Genomic DNA, 16210 nt, shown 5'->3' with positions numbered 1-16210 from the left:
AAGGAATTCTTCATCGTGAAAGATCGGTCCACAGGTCATCCAAAGAACTTACAAATTTTTGGGACTCAGGGAATCACGTGCTTCCGGAAGGGAGTGAAGTGCTCAAACACATGACATGCCCCCTTGATCTCACATGCACAATTCTGCTGCAACATGCACAGCTACCGTCCACACCAGGCAGTGGGGCTTCAGCAGAATTTGCTACGCTACCTGCAATTACATATCCAGCTGCACACATATACATGGCCCCTCTGTCCTTTTCAGGATCTCAAAAAAAAGCATAGCGTGGTTTTCCTGCAACCTGATTGACCGCATCTCCCTCAGAATGTGCCCCGTTGCATTCATTGCTGAAGCAGGACGGAGGCTAACGGGCATGCCAGAACAGTTAGGCTCAGCGATCTCTCCAAAATATTGTGGTTGTAGTGGAAGAAATATGGTTTAAATTGTACCTTGGTATTTCAAACTCTCTCTAGAATGTTATCCATTTCTATTTTATTTTGACAGGAACTGGCTAATGACACTAGATGAAAAGAGAAGAAAGAAAACACAACGTTTCGGCCGTGGAGCCTTCTTCAGGTGTGAGGGCTCCACAGCTGAAATGTTGTGTTTTCTTTCTTCTCTTTTAAGCATGGAATAGACCTATTACTTGTTCCTTTGCAGCCTACGCATGCTGACACAGCTCCCCACCTGAACTGCTAATGATGCCTGGTAGTTTGTGGTACTTGGGTATTGTCTTATGTTTGCTCAAACTGCATATGTGTGATTGCATATTTTTGGGTATTTTCAAATGTCAATATTTAATTCACTGACATTCCTGTATGCTTGGAAGAAAGGTAGATTGGATTTGGCACAGGACGCCTGCCCATATTTGTTGATCATTTTTGGGCTGGAAAAACAGCCACAAAAACAGTCATAAAAAGTGTATGAAAAAAGCTCTCTCCAATATTTCCCTTCTCTTCGCCATGGTTACACTGCCCGTTCTTTCCGTCTTCTGTCCTTCTACAAAGATTCCAGGGCTCTTTTTCCACCATCTTTTTCTTCTTCTTCTTCTTCTTTTTCACAGCCTTAGTCCCAGACTGTCCTGGGGTCAGCTGCTTTGGTTGCTCTTCTCCATTTGTCTCTGTCGAGCACATCTTCTTTACTCACTTCACATACCTCCATATCTTTTCTCACACAATCTATCCATCTCTTTCTAGGCCTGCCTCTTCCTCTGTTACCTTCCACCTCAAATTCCATTACCCTCTTTGTTACTTCCTCAACGTCCCTCCTCATGATATGTCCATACCACCGTAACCTCGCCTCTCGCATCTTCTCAACCACATTCACCACCCTACATCGTCTACGGATTTCTTCATTTCTGATCTTATCCTTCATTGAAATCTGCAGAATCCATCTCAACATCCTCATTTCAGTTCTTCTCATCAAGTTCTCTTCCCTCTTTCCAACTGCCAAGCATTCAGCTCCATATAGTAGTACAGGTCTAATCACAGTCTTGTACATTTTGCACTTTAACTTTCTGGGAATTTTCCTGTCACAGATTATTCCAGTTATCTCTCTCCACTTGTTCCATCCAGCTTTCACTCTTTGTTTTACTGCCTCCAGTGTTTCTCCTCCCTTTACCAGTTTTGATCCAAGGTATTTAAAGTCATCAACTTGTTTCAGTTTTCCTCCATTTGTCTCCTCATTATTGGTCATAGTATCTCCTCTTCTCTCCATTACCATTATTTCAGATTTTTCTGCATTCATTTTCAGTCCACCTTTTTCCAGACTCCTCTGCCATTTGAACACTTTCTCCTGTAGTTCTACTTCTGAGTCTGCCATCAGTGCCACATCATCAGCAAAGATGAGTTCCCAAGGCACTTCTGTTCTTACCTCCTCTGTCAGTGTGTCAATAATGTTTATGAAAAGGAAAGGACTTAGTGCTGATCCTTGGTGTACTCCAACTGTGATTTCAAACTCTTTTGTCTCTCCCCGTTGTGTTATCATCTTCGTAGTTGCATCTCTATAGGTTGCTTGAACTAACTTCACCATGCTTTCTGGTACTCCTTTCTTCCTCAAGCACCAATAAACCACCTCTCTGGGCACACGGTCATATGCCTTCTCCAAGTCCAGAAAGGCCACATACAGCTTTTTCCCTTTCTCTAGTGTCTTCTCCTGTAACTGTCTCATCACAAAAATGGCATCTGTTGTGCTTTTCCCCACTGAGAATCCAAATTGTGAGTTGTGGATCCTGATTATCTTCCTGAGTCTCTTGTCCAGAATTTTTTCCAGGATTTTCAATCCATGTTCCAGAAGTTTTATTCCTCTATAGTTTTTACACTCCATTGGGTCTCCTTTCTCCTTGTAGATGGTAACCATACTGCTTTTTGTCCATTCTTCTGGAATTCTCTCTTCCTTTGCAATATTGTTTAGCAATCTCGTCAGCCACTGAATCCCCTCTTTTTCCACCATAATATCAGAATTTTTTTTTTCTCTTTTAAAGGCTGTAGGTGGGGTGTGATGGACTGTACCACTATCATAGAAGATTTTTTCAGGACACATCGCAGTTCCATAGTAGAATTTATCAATAGTAGAATTCCATAGGACATTATTTACCAACATATTACCCAGTGTGAGACTCTGCCAGTAAACCTCAGAGCATTGAGTTCTCCACTGATAAAGATGGCTGTCTGAAGTCATGAAATCCACTGCTGGGATGCCTGAGAGACAGTAATTGAATCTTGGCTGGAATTAGGCTTTCTATTAGTGTTGATCTTTGGGAATTATGTGGTAAAAAGGGAAAACTCCTTTACTTTAGTCAATTTGAATGTTCAAATGTACAGAACCTGCAAAACTAAGCAATGAAAAAAATCCATCACCACTCTCATGATAGCATAACTCATAGTCTCTGCTGTTGTGTAACAATACACACTTTCAATTTTCTTATCGCCTGTCTCCAGAGAGAATGTTGTTAGTGCTGATGACCTTGAATTAGACCTTGTTGACTCTGTAAAACAATCTTCCTCTGCTTCGATTTTCACTCAGATTGATTTTGTTCTCAGATTATTCCTGGCAGGACTGAGTTTCTAGGAAATGAAAAGTGAAAGAAAAAGTACAGAAGATCAGCCCTTGAATATACAACATTGTGCAGTGAGATTGTTAAATGTATTAGCTGCTATCCCGTGCTAGAGCCTGTTGTGGTAAGCAGTGGATGACAGGATCTAGCACAGATACTAATGAAACACTGTTGAAAGATAAAACACTTGAGTCTTATTTTAGTTTTCTATTTCCCTTTCATTTGTGATGTACTGTACAACAGGCCACAGAACATGCACAAAAACAGATATGCACACATTCACACCAGGCAATGACAGTCTGCCCAGTCAGAATCTGAGCTGAGGTATCAGAATTCTGAATTCCCTGAATTCTGTCATGGATCATCCACAATAAGGGCAATGTTTGAACACGAGGATCCCCAGGAGAGAGCCTAGTAACATAAATCTTGGAGCAAAAGCAGATGATTATCTTCATAGTTTGTGTGGTTGAGCCAAAGTTGAGCATGAGGATATGTGAGTGTAGTGGAAATCTAATGAGTTAATTGATTCTTAAAAATGTAGAGAGCTTTAAAAAAAATATATTGGTGCTTTTAGATAATATTTCAAGGATATAACTGCTATGCTACAGTACGTGCAGAATTTTAGAAAACAGTTCGTCAACAAAGTACACTGTTTAGGTTAGTTTAGAAGACAATGTACCAAAATAATATATGCTGTCTGGGTCATTAGAATTAGCTGAAAGTAACTGATAAGCTTTGAATAACAAATCTAGTTTTCTTCTCTCGCTCTATGATGTAATCTGTTTTCTCTTAGAGAAAGGGGAAGTTTTAGAAGGGACCAAGTGCTGAACTTTTTTACAGCGCAACGTCTTATAAAAACCCTGTACTGCTTGTAACAAATTGAGTCTCTGATGCACTTTGCGAAGTGGCAGCAGGGCTCCCAATATTGCAATATTGAAATAAAGACCTTACTCAGGTGAGAACTCTCTCTTGTGGCTTCCTTGATAGTTAAATTTCCATGACAATTTGGGGGCTCGTCCGGGATCACAAACCTGAACGCGAACGGCTGCTGAAACTCCATCCGGACCCGGACAATTTTAGCAAATTGGACGAACCTCGGAGGATAAACTGTTTATCCTTCCAGAGACGCGTCTGGAGAATTGGCAGCTGTCTGACGTCAGTAAGTGATCCTTAAAAATTAATAGTTTGAGAAGCGAGCCACAGGGGTGTTCTCACGCGGGTTTGATGAGTCTGGGACTCATATAAAGAACTTATCTTAACACAGACGTGTGGTTTTTGCTCTGCGGAGTAGTTAATGTGATAAGGTTCTAAGTAAGGCACCGATCGGTAAAAATGGGAAATTAAAATTCAGAGACGAAAATGGGACCGAGCAGTCCAGCAAAAGTACATGTACGACAAATTCGGAGAAACAATTATAGCCTGGGTTAGGGAAAAAAATTATGTTCATGAACTGTAAAGCTAGGGTAATAGGTGTAAGGGAACTTGCACATAATTTATATATGATAATTAGGGGCCCATAACTATGAAGGATCTTTGTAAGTGAATCAGAATGGACAGAGGAAAGTTGAATTAGGAAAAAGAAGTTTCCTGAAGAAGGGGAAACTTAGAAGAGAAGGAGAAGAAATGAAAGAAAATGAATTGGAAAACTTATTTAATGGAAAGAGGAATCACAGAAATAATGGGAAGCTTAAAAAAAGACTAGTCTTGAAACTAAAGAACAGCAAACTGCAGCTAAAGTCATGGCCATGCGTACTAAAAAGAAAAAGTCTCCACCGAAATTAGAAAGCGGTCCGGAGCCACTTGTTTGTGAAATACCAATGTGCACTTTTTCAGGTCCAGAAAGAACTCCACCATATGTACAGTACATTGACATTGGTCTCCTAGTGAATTATTTGCATTAGTTAAGTCTTTTCCTTAATTGCCTGATGATCGTAAAGAATTTAGAAGAAAGGCAAGCGCCTTGTTCTTGATTGTCTTAAGCCTAATTACAGTGACATAACCTTGTTGCTAGATCATATTGTTCCTAAAGGTTTTCAACATCCTCTAAAAAGGAGGAGGCAGATTGGCGGATACGTGACCCAAATGATGAAGAAGTATCCATCTAAATTAAACCACACGGACATGGGGAGGAAAAGTTAGGCGGCCGCTTCTAAAAAGAGGTAAGGACTCCTCTTTTCTAAAAAGTCCCTTGTCCTCTCCATGTTGCTGTGGTGGGTTCAGGGTTTTCCTGAAGCTGAAGCGAGTACAACAGAAAAATGAGTTAATGGTGTATGTGTTTTAGATGCCTGTTTTGTGAAGGTGGGGTAGAAAAGGAGGGATTGCTGAAGGAATAGCATCTCGCCCTGCCCGTGCGAAAAAATCCAGGTGTTGCATCCTGGTACACGACTGCAGTACGGCTGAAGGTAGCAACTAGAACTGTACTCGAGGAAGAGCCGAAAATGGTAACTCGATTCAACTGTGTGTTTAAAGCCAGGATTTGGAACCTGGTCCGTGTTCCCGAATTGTGATAGTTCGTCAGTTTGTCTCGACTGGGGGATTCCGCGGGGCGCGTGGGAGACGTGAAAATGGTTTGGTGTGAAGGAAAAAAAAGTTTGATTAATCCAAAGTGAAACTTAAAAGAAATATTGACTGTCAGACGGAATTTAGGCTGAACAGGAATGTAGAAAAGTGTATGAACCTTTGGATAAAAATATTTAGAGGAATATTTGAGAATTCAACAGAATATCATAGATGAGACGCAAAAATCCCTGATGGAAAAGCTAAAAGCAATGGCTGAACGAAACGAAGTTGTATATGTAGAAAAAGAGAAAGCAAAAGAAGAAATAGAACGCCTTAAGAGAGAATCTGGGAGAAGGGTGGGAATTAGTGTGGAGATTTTTGAAAGAGCATTACCCACCGAAAACTGATTAGAGAAAATTAACAGCATGTCAGCAGAAGGAAGTGAGGATGTTTTCAGATTTTACAGAAAGGTTTATAGCTTTATGGATAGTATACTCGGGGTTAGCCGATGAAAAGGAAGTGAATGAAGATACTTCCACAGTAATAAAACAAATTTACTTGAGTTGGTTAAAACCTGATGTTGCCAAGAATGTGCAACTATGCTTTCCTGATATTACGAACAGAGACAGATGTGATTTAATAACTCGCGAAGCATGCATGCAGAACTGCGAGCGCTGCAAATGGGTGGTAAAAAGACTCCCAAGGAGGAGAAAAGGGAGCCGCCAGTTTGTCGAAATTATTGTGCGACTTTAATGTTATACCGAGATATAAAACCTCAAAGACAGAACTACTAATAAGCTGGTGTGCAGTTACTAAAAAAAAAAATGTGTTTTTTGGAGAAATTGTAAGAAAGAGGCTTGATTTCACAATTAAAGAACTTGTCAGAAGCTGAAACGAGAGCCGTGTGTGAACTAACAGTTTTAATCTAGTAAGCCCCTCTGTAGCCTTCCTAAATTTATCTCAGGATTTAAATAAAAGTGAAATAATCTTACAGTGTGCAGTAACTGTGGGGCACAGGAGCACAGCTGTCCTGTTTTTAGACTAAAACAGCATAAAGATGTGATATAACGTTTTCTAACGGATAACAGGAGGCTACAGGAGAAGGAGTGTAAGGGTTGTGTTTAAAGCAAATATAAGCTGTCACAGTCTGCTTGGGTAAAGATGTACAGTTTCAACTACTGATGTGGGTGGGGGACACCCCAGACCTATTTTAGGCCCAGACTGCAGCATTTTATAAGGAATAACTGCATGAAATAGCATTTATGTAAACTAACTCAATAGAGTTATGTGATATTGTGATTGTTTTACCTAATGAGGGAATCCATAAGGCCGGACTACTCCAAGTATTGGATCTTGAGAGGAAAAAAAGGAGTATAAAACCAACTACATGATAAAGCCAGGGTGAATGCCTTCTCAGAACGAGCTTGTCTAGTGACGTACTGGTTTAAGGGGGGTAGTGCAGTCTAAAGACAAAATTGCCTTGACCCCTGCAGCAGAAACCGTTTTTGATGTTTTGAAACAAGCTTTCTTGCAGGCACTGGCTCTGGACTGGATTCCCTCAGACGGATCATCTGTATGTAATCTGTATGTAAGTGAAAGAAATGGGTCGTGAGCTGTTGTGCTGGTGCAGGAGCATGGAGATAGGCATCGTCTGGTGGGTGGCCCGGTGGCCAAGGGGCCGTGTTTATGTGTTGTGCAGGCTACCTGCCTGGCTGTATAAACTGTGAATAATCTGGTGTAGAACTAGCAGACCGAATGAAAAGATTTAATTGAAACTTGTAAATATGCTAAATGGAAAATTGTAGCAATTTATATAGACTGTATATATACATTTGGTGTATGCCACAAGTTTGGATGGCAGTGAAGGAATAGGGATTTCCCCAACATGGCAGGGACTCCAGTTAAGAATGCTGGGTTTGTCTCTGAACTGTTAGAAGCTTTGCAGCTGCTGACTGAAGTAGCTGTGGTAAAGTGTAAATCACATAATAAAGAAATGTTTCCAGTAACTCGAGGGAACAACTTTGCAGATGTAGCTGTCAGGTGAGCAGTACTCGTAGAACAGGAGTCTGAGACCCCTGTGAGACCTCTGTTGGTGAAAAGGGGACAGCTACAGGATATTCAGGCTGAGGCCTCTAAAGCAGAGAAAAGGACATGGTTAGAAAAGAGTGTGGTGCTGCCAGCACACTGGACGCTCTGCATGCCCTCACAGCCTAATGCCCTTTATAGCTCGACAAATGCACTCTGTCGGACACCTGGGTGGGGACCGTGTTTGAAGCAGTACCCACTTATGTGGTATCTCAATGTGATGCTTATCAAAGGAACTCAACTACAGTTCAGGTGCAGGTGCTACAGCTCAAAAGGCCTGCTCCTGAGAAACCTTTCACGCAGTAGCAAATGTTTACAATTTACAATTGTAAAGGGAAACCTTGGCTCTTATCATCTGTTTTCCCAGTGGGTTGCTGTCACTGCCTCTGTGTCTACCAAACACTTGATGATGGAGATAAGCCCTCAGTGGGCACTGACCTACCGCTTGTATTATGATCAAGGGACAGGCTGTGGCTGGATTATTCGGGGTGAGATGGACTGAGATCACCCTCAGTCTGCTGGAACAGTGGAATGAAGGAACAGAACTCTAAAAGATCGACTAGACATCAGAATGAAGGAACGCCATGGAATGCGGGCTGGATCAAACAGAACTGTGTAATAGAGCCTGTTTGATATCATCACAAGCCAATCAACAAAACTTCCTGGAGGGATGAATTTGGCTAATGGATTGTTAAATTTGCTAATTCTCTATTGTAATATTGTAGGTTGTTAATTGAAGTGGTGCATGGGGCTGGTGAACAGGTGCTGGACACTTGGAGACCTCCAGTAGAGGGAAGACACGACCTGATACCTGGCGAGTGGGTATGGTGAGGAAGATATACCCTGCCAGATGTTGCAACCCTGCTGGGAAGGACCATATCAAGTGCAACTGACTACCGACTCTGCCATCTGAGTGACAGGACGAGATCGCTGGATCTACGCATTGCGCCGACACCGAACCACTGCACCAGAGACTGAGTGAACATTAATTATTATATTGTAACTGTTTCTGTGTTTGTTGAGCTTCCTGAGGGGGGGCGACAGTGTACCTGTTAAGTGTAATGAGTTTTACTTTGATAAAATGGGGATATGGAATCAATACTTTATCAGTCAGCCACAAATAATAATCAGAGCTCATGTTGGGATTGTATTGCTATAGAAGATGCTCATGGGAGTAATCCCCTTTGATAGAGGTGATTATTTAGGTTTATTGGCATGGGTAAATAGCCCTTCTTTTAGTCTGAGTGTAACTCAGATATATTATAATGGAAATAACTGTATGCTCCTCGCTATAATCACAGTTTTAGGCCATTCTCTATTAGGGTGATAGACAGCTGTTTAGGTGAGCAAAGACTAAACAGTACTTGTATTCTAGACAATTATTAGCAAATGAATGACTTAGCAAAGCACATCTATGATGAAGAAAAATATATATCATAATTATAATCCAGATAATTGGGGCATTGGTGCATGGCTACAGTCTGTGCTAGGAACCTGGAGAGGGTCTCTGGTTCAATACATATTTGTGTGTCTGGTATTATTCGTTATGATCATACTGTTAATAACCTGCTTGAAAAACATGTGGACTAAAGCTGCTGCTTCTGTGCTAATTGTACGCCCTGAAGGGATCATGAAGGTCAAAAAATGATTTCATGGGAAAGGTTCTCTTATCTAGTGGCAGAACCTGATGGGTAGAACAATATAGTTTTAAGGGGGGTTACCCTTGGGAGTGATTCCCCTAGATGCACATTATTATTATGGTTTGTTTGTTCTTAATAAGATGTTTTGCAGGAACTGACCAAAGAGAAATTTTACAACTTCAGCTAGAATTGTTCTGCAAAACGGCACAGCTGAGGCAGTGGAACAATGTGTAGATTTTTCTAAGAGTTATTACCCAGCTGTTGACCAATCTTGTAAAAAAAACCCTAAGAAAAATGCTGGGCTCCAGCCCACAGGGATTTACCTGTGCTGTAAGAACTAATGCGTGAATAAGGAGACTGGATTCTGGTGAAAGACAGGAAAAAGAAATGGTGTTCACTCAGGTGGAGGGGGCCGTGCCAGGTGCCCTGAATTCATGCTTCCCACTGTAAAAAGGTCACAAACGAACTGAGCAAAGAGCAGGAGTGATGTCTCCACAGGGATAGATGGGGATCACCTGCTTGGGACTGATGTGCACAGCCTTTTTCCTTTTTATGTGGAAGCCTGTCACCACCCAGAAAGAGGAAGAATCTAAACGTGAAGCCTCTTTGTATACAAACTGGCTGAATGAAACTGATAATGAGGGGGATATGAGTAATTTGTGGTACAAATTTATAAATTATACTGTAAAGTTAAAGAAATTTAATGCATCTTGTTATGTATGTGCTTTAATGCCTCATTCTACAGCCTCACCCATGCAACTTTTCCCCCGACCAGTTGATAGTCACATTTCTGAATGCATAAGTCTAGTGGCAGGATTTCCAAAGCCAGATCCAAGATCTTTTCCCACCTTCACCATAACGTATTTGACCTACTCAAAGGGGCATCCATATGCAGCCGGCCTGAAGATAAATAAGTCTACTACAGTAGCATTAGGCTTTGTTTCTCCCAGTGATCCAGCAGTGCATTTTGCTATTCACTTCAATGTTACCAGTAAAAAAGCAGAATGTCCTCCTTTGTGGGATTACCTAAAGAATCACATTACCTGGACTGATTCTCCTGTTAAAATAGCAGTTTACCTGCCTTCTAAGGTTAATCACTCTTATTGCTATGAGAATAAAGGTCGTGGCCCCTCAGTAGGAAGAACAGGAGGCTGTAGCGCCACGGTTACTAACCATACTTTATCTAATGGAACTATGGTTTTGATGGATTGGTATTGGCAATGTGCTACAAAAGTTTATGATAGCCTTCCTCCCCAGTGGAGAGGAGTGTGTGCTCTAGTCACGCTACACCACTCCATTCTCATTGTCCCAGTAAACTCTTACTTGTTAAATTCAATGAAGCCCCTTCAGAGGGAGTCAAGGGTTAAACGCGCTCTCAGTTGGGCTGACAGATATGGTCCAGATATTTCTAAAGTACCAGAAGACCATAGACTATTTACTGCAGCTGAAATGATTTTTTCCTCAGGACTGAGTATTCAGGCAGTAGCTAATGCCCGCTGGTTACAAATTACTCGCTATGAAATGTACTCGTTTATTAACATCACGTTAGAAGGCTTAGACGCTATCAAACAAGAATTAAGGGGAGTTAGATTAATGGCACTTCAGAACAGGTTCGTGCTGGATCTACAAAATGCAGCATCTGGAGGAGTCTGTGCTTTAATAGGAGACTCCTGTTGCACATTTATTCCAGCAAATGAAAATGATTACGGAAATCTTACGCTTGCTATTCAACATTTGAAAGAACTGAGAGACAAGGTGGACAAAGAAAGAGGCATTAAAGATACACCTGCTTTTCTCTCTTGGTTAGAATCACTGTTTGGGCCGGGGGGAATGTGTTTTTTCAAGTTACTAACACCAATTATAGTAGCTGTGATACTTGTCTTCCTGTTTTTGTGTTGCTGTTCGACTTGTATTATTCCAATGCTTCGCAATATGATAATGAATATGTTTGCGCATCAGTATGTTCTGATAAAAACGGAAGAATCTGAAGTATGGGAGCCTCCTGGGAGTCCATATGAAGAATCTAACTTTTAATCATTTTCAAGAATAAAAAGGAGGGAATTGTAGTGGAAATCTAATGAGTTAATTGATTCTTAAAAATGTAGAGAGCTTTGCAAAAAAATATATTGGTGCTTTTAGATAATATTTCAAGGATATAACTGCTATGCTACAGTACGTGCAGAATTTTAGAAAACAGTTCGTCAACAAAGTACACTGTTTAGGTTAGTTTAGAAGACAATGTACCAAAACAATATATGCTGTCTGGGTCATTAGAATTAGCTGAAAGTAACTGATAAACTTTCAATAACAAATCTAGTGTTTTTCTCTCGCTCTATGAGGTAATTTGTTTTCTTTTAGAGAAAGGGGAAGTTTTAGAAGGGACCAAGTGCTGAACTTTTTTTACAGCGCAACGTCTTATAAAAGCCCTGTACTGCTTGTAACTAATTGAGTCTCTGATGCACTTTGCGAAGTGGCAGCAGGGCTCCCAATATTGCAATATTGAAATAAAGACCTTACTCAGGTGAGAACTCTCTCTTGTGGCTTCCTTGATAGTTAAATTTCCACGACAACCCCCTTCCTTGAAATGGACTCCGTGAATGCTTTTACTGCTGCCACCCTGATGAAGGCTCATTCAGAGGATGGCTGGCAGGAAATTGGTAAGAAGAAAAAGAAAAAGAAGAAGGTAACAGGTGAGACCGAAGAGAAATGTGTTTTGTAAAGACTGGTTCCACTTTCTTATGTAATATGGATCTAAACATAAGGCGTGCTGGTCAATGGAGAGAGAGCACGGTCCATCAGCGCTCCCCAATAAAGGCACTGGAAGCAGCTGAATCGCATTGGCGAAGCTCAGCGCTGGGCCGCTGGGCACATCTGACCACAGTTTCCGTAGTGTAGTGGTTATCACGTTCGCCTCACACGCGAAAGGTCCCCGGATCGAAACCGGGCGGAAACAGACCAGACTTCTTCTGTCGCCACGCACAAAAGGGGATTTGGGATTCGCCTAGCGCTGTGATCAAACAGACCCACTCACCTCTTAGTGTGGCGGGATCTGCACAGTGCATGTCGCAGCGCATCCTGCTTTCACTTCAATGCGCGTCCTGATGTACCCCGGTCTCCCGCGTGACAGGTGGGGACAGGTGACAGGTCCACGTGACAGGTCCTATACTAACGAGGAAGACATCTCTCTCTCCGACCCCCGGCATCGTGTCCCGACCCAACGTGCTGGAAGCCGACTCGTGCTGTGATTCCTTTACGGGGCAGAAATGACAACTGAGGAGCCGAGAGATCATTTCAGCATTTCGCGTCTGAACGGAAAACACAAACGACCAACTCGGAATGATTTGCCTTTGACGCTTATCAAAGCGTTCTTTGTGCATCGAACAGACCCACTCACCTCTTAGTGTGGCGGGATCTGCACAGTGCATGTCGCAGCGCTCCCTGCTTTCACTTCAATATGCTTCCTGATGTCGAGTCGTGTGCCGTGCGGAGGCTCTGAAAGCGAGAGCAATGAAAAGGTGCACGACGCTGTGTTAGAAAACAGAGAAGTGAAAGGCAGTCCTTTCTCTAAGGAGGTAAAAGAAAAGCTACTCCCCGTCGGGGAATCGAACCCCGGTCTCCCGCGTGACAGGCGGGGATACTTGCCACTATACTAACGAGGAAGACATCACACGCTCCGACCCCCGGCATCGTGTCCCGACCCAGCGTGCTGGAAGGCGACGCGTGCTGTGATTCCTTTACGGAGCAGAAATGACAACCGAGGAGCCGAGAGATCATTTCAGCATTTCGCGTCTGAACGGAAAACACAAACGACCAACTCGGAATGACTTGCTTTGGACGCTTTTCAAAGCGTTCTTTGTGCACGACAACTGCGCCGCCTAGCAGATACAAATGGGTTGTACAACTTTGAAGTAGCAAATGGAAGAGGGCTAAGCCTCCTCTCTCTTAGCCCAGGTTCGATCTGTCTCCCAGAATCACCAGGGCGCACGCACACACACACACCCGTGCCGTTGAAGTACTCTGCTTTATTTCTAAGGGCAACTCAACATTCACTCCTACCCCGAGTGCAGAAAAGACAGCGTCTGCAGCAACAGCAGCTCAGGTCTCTGCACAGGAGCTAAGCTGCCCCCATCTCCTCTGCTCTGCAGCTCCTACGGAGTGGAGTCCTGCCTGGAGCCGTGTTTGCAGGCGGCGGCTCCCCGCACCCTGTCTGTGCGTCGTGTCCAAGAGCTCCTGGGAGGAAGAGAGAGCCCTCCGACTCGGGGGCTTTTCCACGGTCTGTGTGAGGAGGGGCGGGTGTGTCCAGCAGCTTATCAAGCGGAAGCCTGGGGCGGCGGAGAGCTGTGATCGTGCAGACCTTGAGGTGTCACCTCTTTGTCTGCTTTCCCGCCCTCCCTCCACCCAAGCTCTGCTCCAAAGTAGCCCGGCAACCCCTCACACCTGCACGTGTCACAACCTAAGGTGTGGTCATGAGACACCCATGGGGTGTTGTTCTGTTCTTGCTAATTGTTTCCTGCCCGTCGCAGGCAGGAGTCCATGCGAGGAAGAAGCGCTGGACAGAGCTCAGAGGGCGCACCTGGGTGGCTTTCCTTCTGAGTGACGTTCCTGCAACACTCTCCCGCTACTCTTGGTGCGCTCATGCCGCAACACAGGAAGGCTGGAGCAGGTGGCTGTGGGCTCTGTGCACCGCCGAAATAGCTCAGCTGGGAGAGCGTTAGACTGAAGATCTAAAGATCCCGGGTTTCGGTGTTTTGTTTCATCGCGCCCTTTGTTCCTCTCTCCAGCGCCCCCTGCCTAAAGTGACGCGTCCCTTTCTCAGCCCGAAACGCAAGCGAGACACCAGCAGCAGTCCCTGCAGGTTTCCGTGGTGTAGCGGCTATCACGTTCGCCTAACACGCGAAAGGTCCCCGGTTCGAGACCGGGCGGAAACAGCCTCGTTTTGCACGCTCCTGTACTTCACAGAGGTATTGAGCGACCGGTCATTTGTTCCCAATGTATTTCCGGTGCCTTCATGCACTCTTGTACCAAACGCACGTTCCTTCTGTATGCGGAGCCGATCATTTGCAATTGGGCTGTGCCGACAGATCAGGACGAGCTCTGTCGGCTCAAAAGCAGCGCAGGACCTGCAACAACAACAGAAAGATTAGCATCCAGCGGGGGCTTCTTAGTGAGCCCAAGATCTCATCAAGAATCGGCTCCAGCAACAGGGCTGGGCGCATTGTTCCATTCTCCGACCACTCTCGGTGTAAACAAGTCCCTCCTGGTCTCTGCTTGAATTGCACTTTCCTGCGTTTGCTTTGGTGTAACTGGCTTCCCCTGCATGGGCGAATGTGAAGAAGATCCTTAGTAAGTCATTGAAGAAACCCGAGAAGAGGTTGGAGTGGTCTCTGTCGTTCATCAACGATCCAGTCAGGCAGTACTCCTCTGTAAAGCGCCGTTCGTTCACATCAATTGGCTTTTTTTTGCCTTCATTCGTGCAAGTAGTAAAAGCAGACACCCCTATTCTGCCTTGACCCGGATTCGAACCGGGGTTGTTGCGGCCACAACACAAAGTACTGACTACTATACGATCACGGCGAGTTACCGATACACACGTGGCAGGGCGGAAAAGGCTGTGCTCTCTTCGTGTGACATAATTCGGGAAAGTCCTGACGTTGCATTTCAACTGAGCCCCAGTATACATCGACCCTTCGACACTCTGAGTGACAACTCTCTTGCGTGTTTTCTCATATTTCTGTAGTTTGCTTGCATGATGCCCGGAACAGAAGGGTTGTGCACTCCCATATGGTCTAGCGGTTAGGATTCCTGGTTTTCACCCAGGCGGCCCGGGTTCGACTCCCGGTATGGGAACGTGTACATTTTGCCTCCTGCTTTCCAAAAGATCAGCACTGTGTACGAAGGAGCCGCATTAAAACTACTCAACGTGCAAAACGTGCGAGAAGAGGGGGCGCTTGTTTCCAGCCGAAACTTCTCTCGTGTGAGACGAGCTGACCATCGCTGCAGGAGGTGGGAGGGTCACTCTGGTAGACAGGGCTGACCTTCGGCAATAGGATTTATACTCTCCAAGATGATATTTGCACTTTCTGGAGAGGCGATTTTCTCCACTTCAGTAGCCCGATTTCGTCGATTGCGTGGAGAGGGCTGTAGAATGTGGCGCCATCTTTCCTGCTCCGTCCATGACAGGCGTGCTGGTCTCTGGAGAGACAGCACGGTCCATCAGCGCACCCCAATAAAGGCACTGGAAGCAGCTGAATCGCATTGGCGAAGCTCAGCGCTGGGCCGCTGGGCACATCTGACCACAGTTTCCGTAGTGTAGTGGTTATCACGTTCGCCTCACACGCGAAAGATCCCCGGATCGAAACCGGGCGGAAACAGACCAGACTTCTTCTGTCGCCACGCACAAAAGGGGATTGGGGATTCGCCTAGTGCTGTGATCGAACAGACCCACTCACCTCTTAGTGTGGCGGGATCTGCACAGTGCATGTCGCAGCGCATCCTGCTTTCACTTCAATGCGCGTCCTGATGTACCCCGGTCTCCCGCGTGACAGGTGGGGACAGGTGACAGGTCCTGTACTAACGAGGAAGACATCGCTCTCCGACCCCCGGCATTGTGTCCCGACCCACCGTGCTGGAAGCCGACTCGTGCTGTGATTACTTTACGGAGCAGAAATGACAACCGAGGAGCCGAGAGATCATTTCAGCATTTCGCGTCTGAACGGAAAACACAAACGACCAACTCGGAATGACTTGCCTTTGACGCTTATATACCTCTTAGTGTGGCGGGATCTGCACAGTGCATGTCGCAGCGCTCCCTGCTTTCACTTCAATGTGCTTCCTGATGTCGAGTCGTGTGCCGTGCGGAGGCTCTGAAAGCGAGAGCAATGAAAAGGTGCACGACACTGTGAAATAAACATTAATAAACGCATATATAACG

The 16210-nt window shown here is 44.5% G+C and overlaps 5 non-coding genes across 5 annotated transcripts; 4 read left to right on the top strand and 1 right to left on the bottom strand.

Moving 5' to 3' along the window:
- Positions 1-12159: 12159 nt before the first annotated feature.
- trnav-cac (transfer RNA valine (anticodon CAC)) lies at positions 12160-12232 on the top strand. The gene has a single exon. It is a non-coding gene; the product is annotated as a tRNA-Val (tRNA).
- Positions 12233-12866: 634 nt separating this feature from the next.
- trnad-guc (transfer RNA aspartic acid (anticodon GUC)) lies at positions 12867-12938 on the bottom strand. Its single transcript has one exon. It is a non-coding gene; the product is annotated as a tRNA-Asp (tRNA).
- Positions 12939-14134: 1196 nt separating this feature from the next.
- trnav-aac (transfer RNA valine (anticodon AAC)) lies at positions 14135-14207 on the top strand. The gene has a single exon. It is a non-coding gene; the product is annotated as a tRNA-Val (tRNA).
- Positions 14208-15054: 847 nt separating this feature from the next.
- trnae-uuc (transfer RNA glutamic acid (anticodon UUC)) lies at positions 15055-15126 on the top strand. The gene has a single exon. It is a non-coding gene; the product is annotated as a tRNA-Glu (tRNA).
- A 451-nt stretch (positions 15127-15577) lies between these two features.
- trnav-cac (transfer RNA valine (anticodon CAC)) lies at positions 15578-15650 on the top strand. Its single transcript has one exon. It is a non-coding gene; the product is annotated as a tRNA-Val (tRNA).
- Positions 15651-16210: the final 560 nt, after the last annotated feature.

The sequence above is a fragment of the Lepisosteus oculatus genome, unplaced genomic scaffold (assembly GCF_040954835.1).
Source record: "Lepisosteus oculatus isolate fLepOcu1 unplaced genomic scaffold, fLepOcu1.hap2 HAP2_SCAFFOLD_112, whole genome shotgun sequence".
Lineage (NCBI taxonomy): Eukaryota > Metazoa > Chordata > Actinopteri > Semionotiformes > Lepisosteidae > Lepisosteus > Lepisosteus oculatus.
This window is presented reverse-complemented; position numbering and strand designations above follow the sequence as displayed.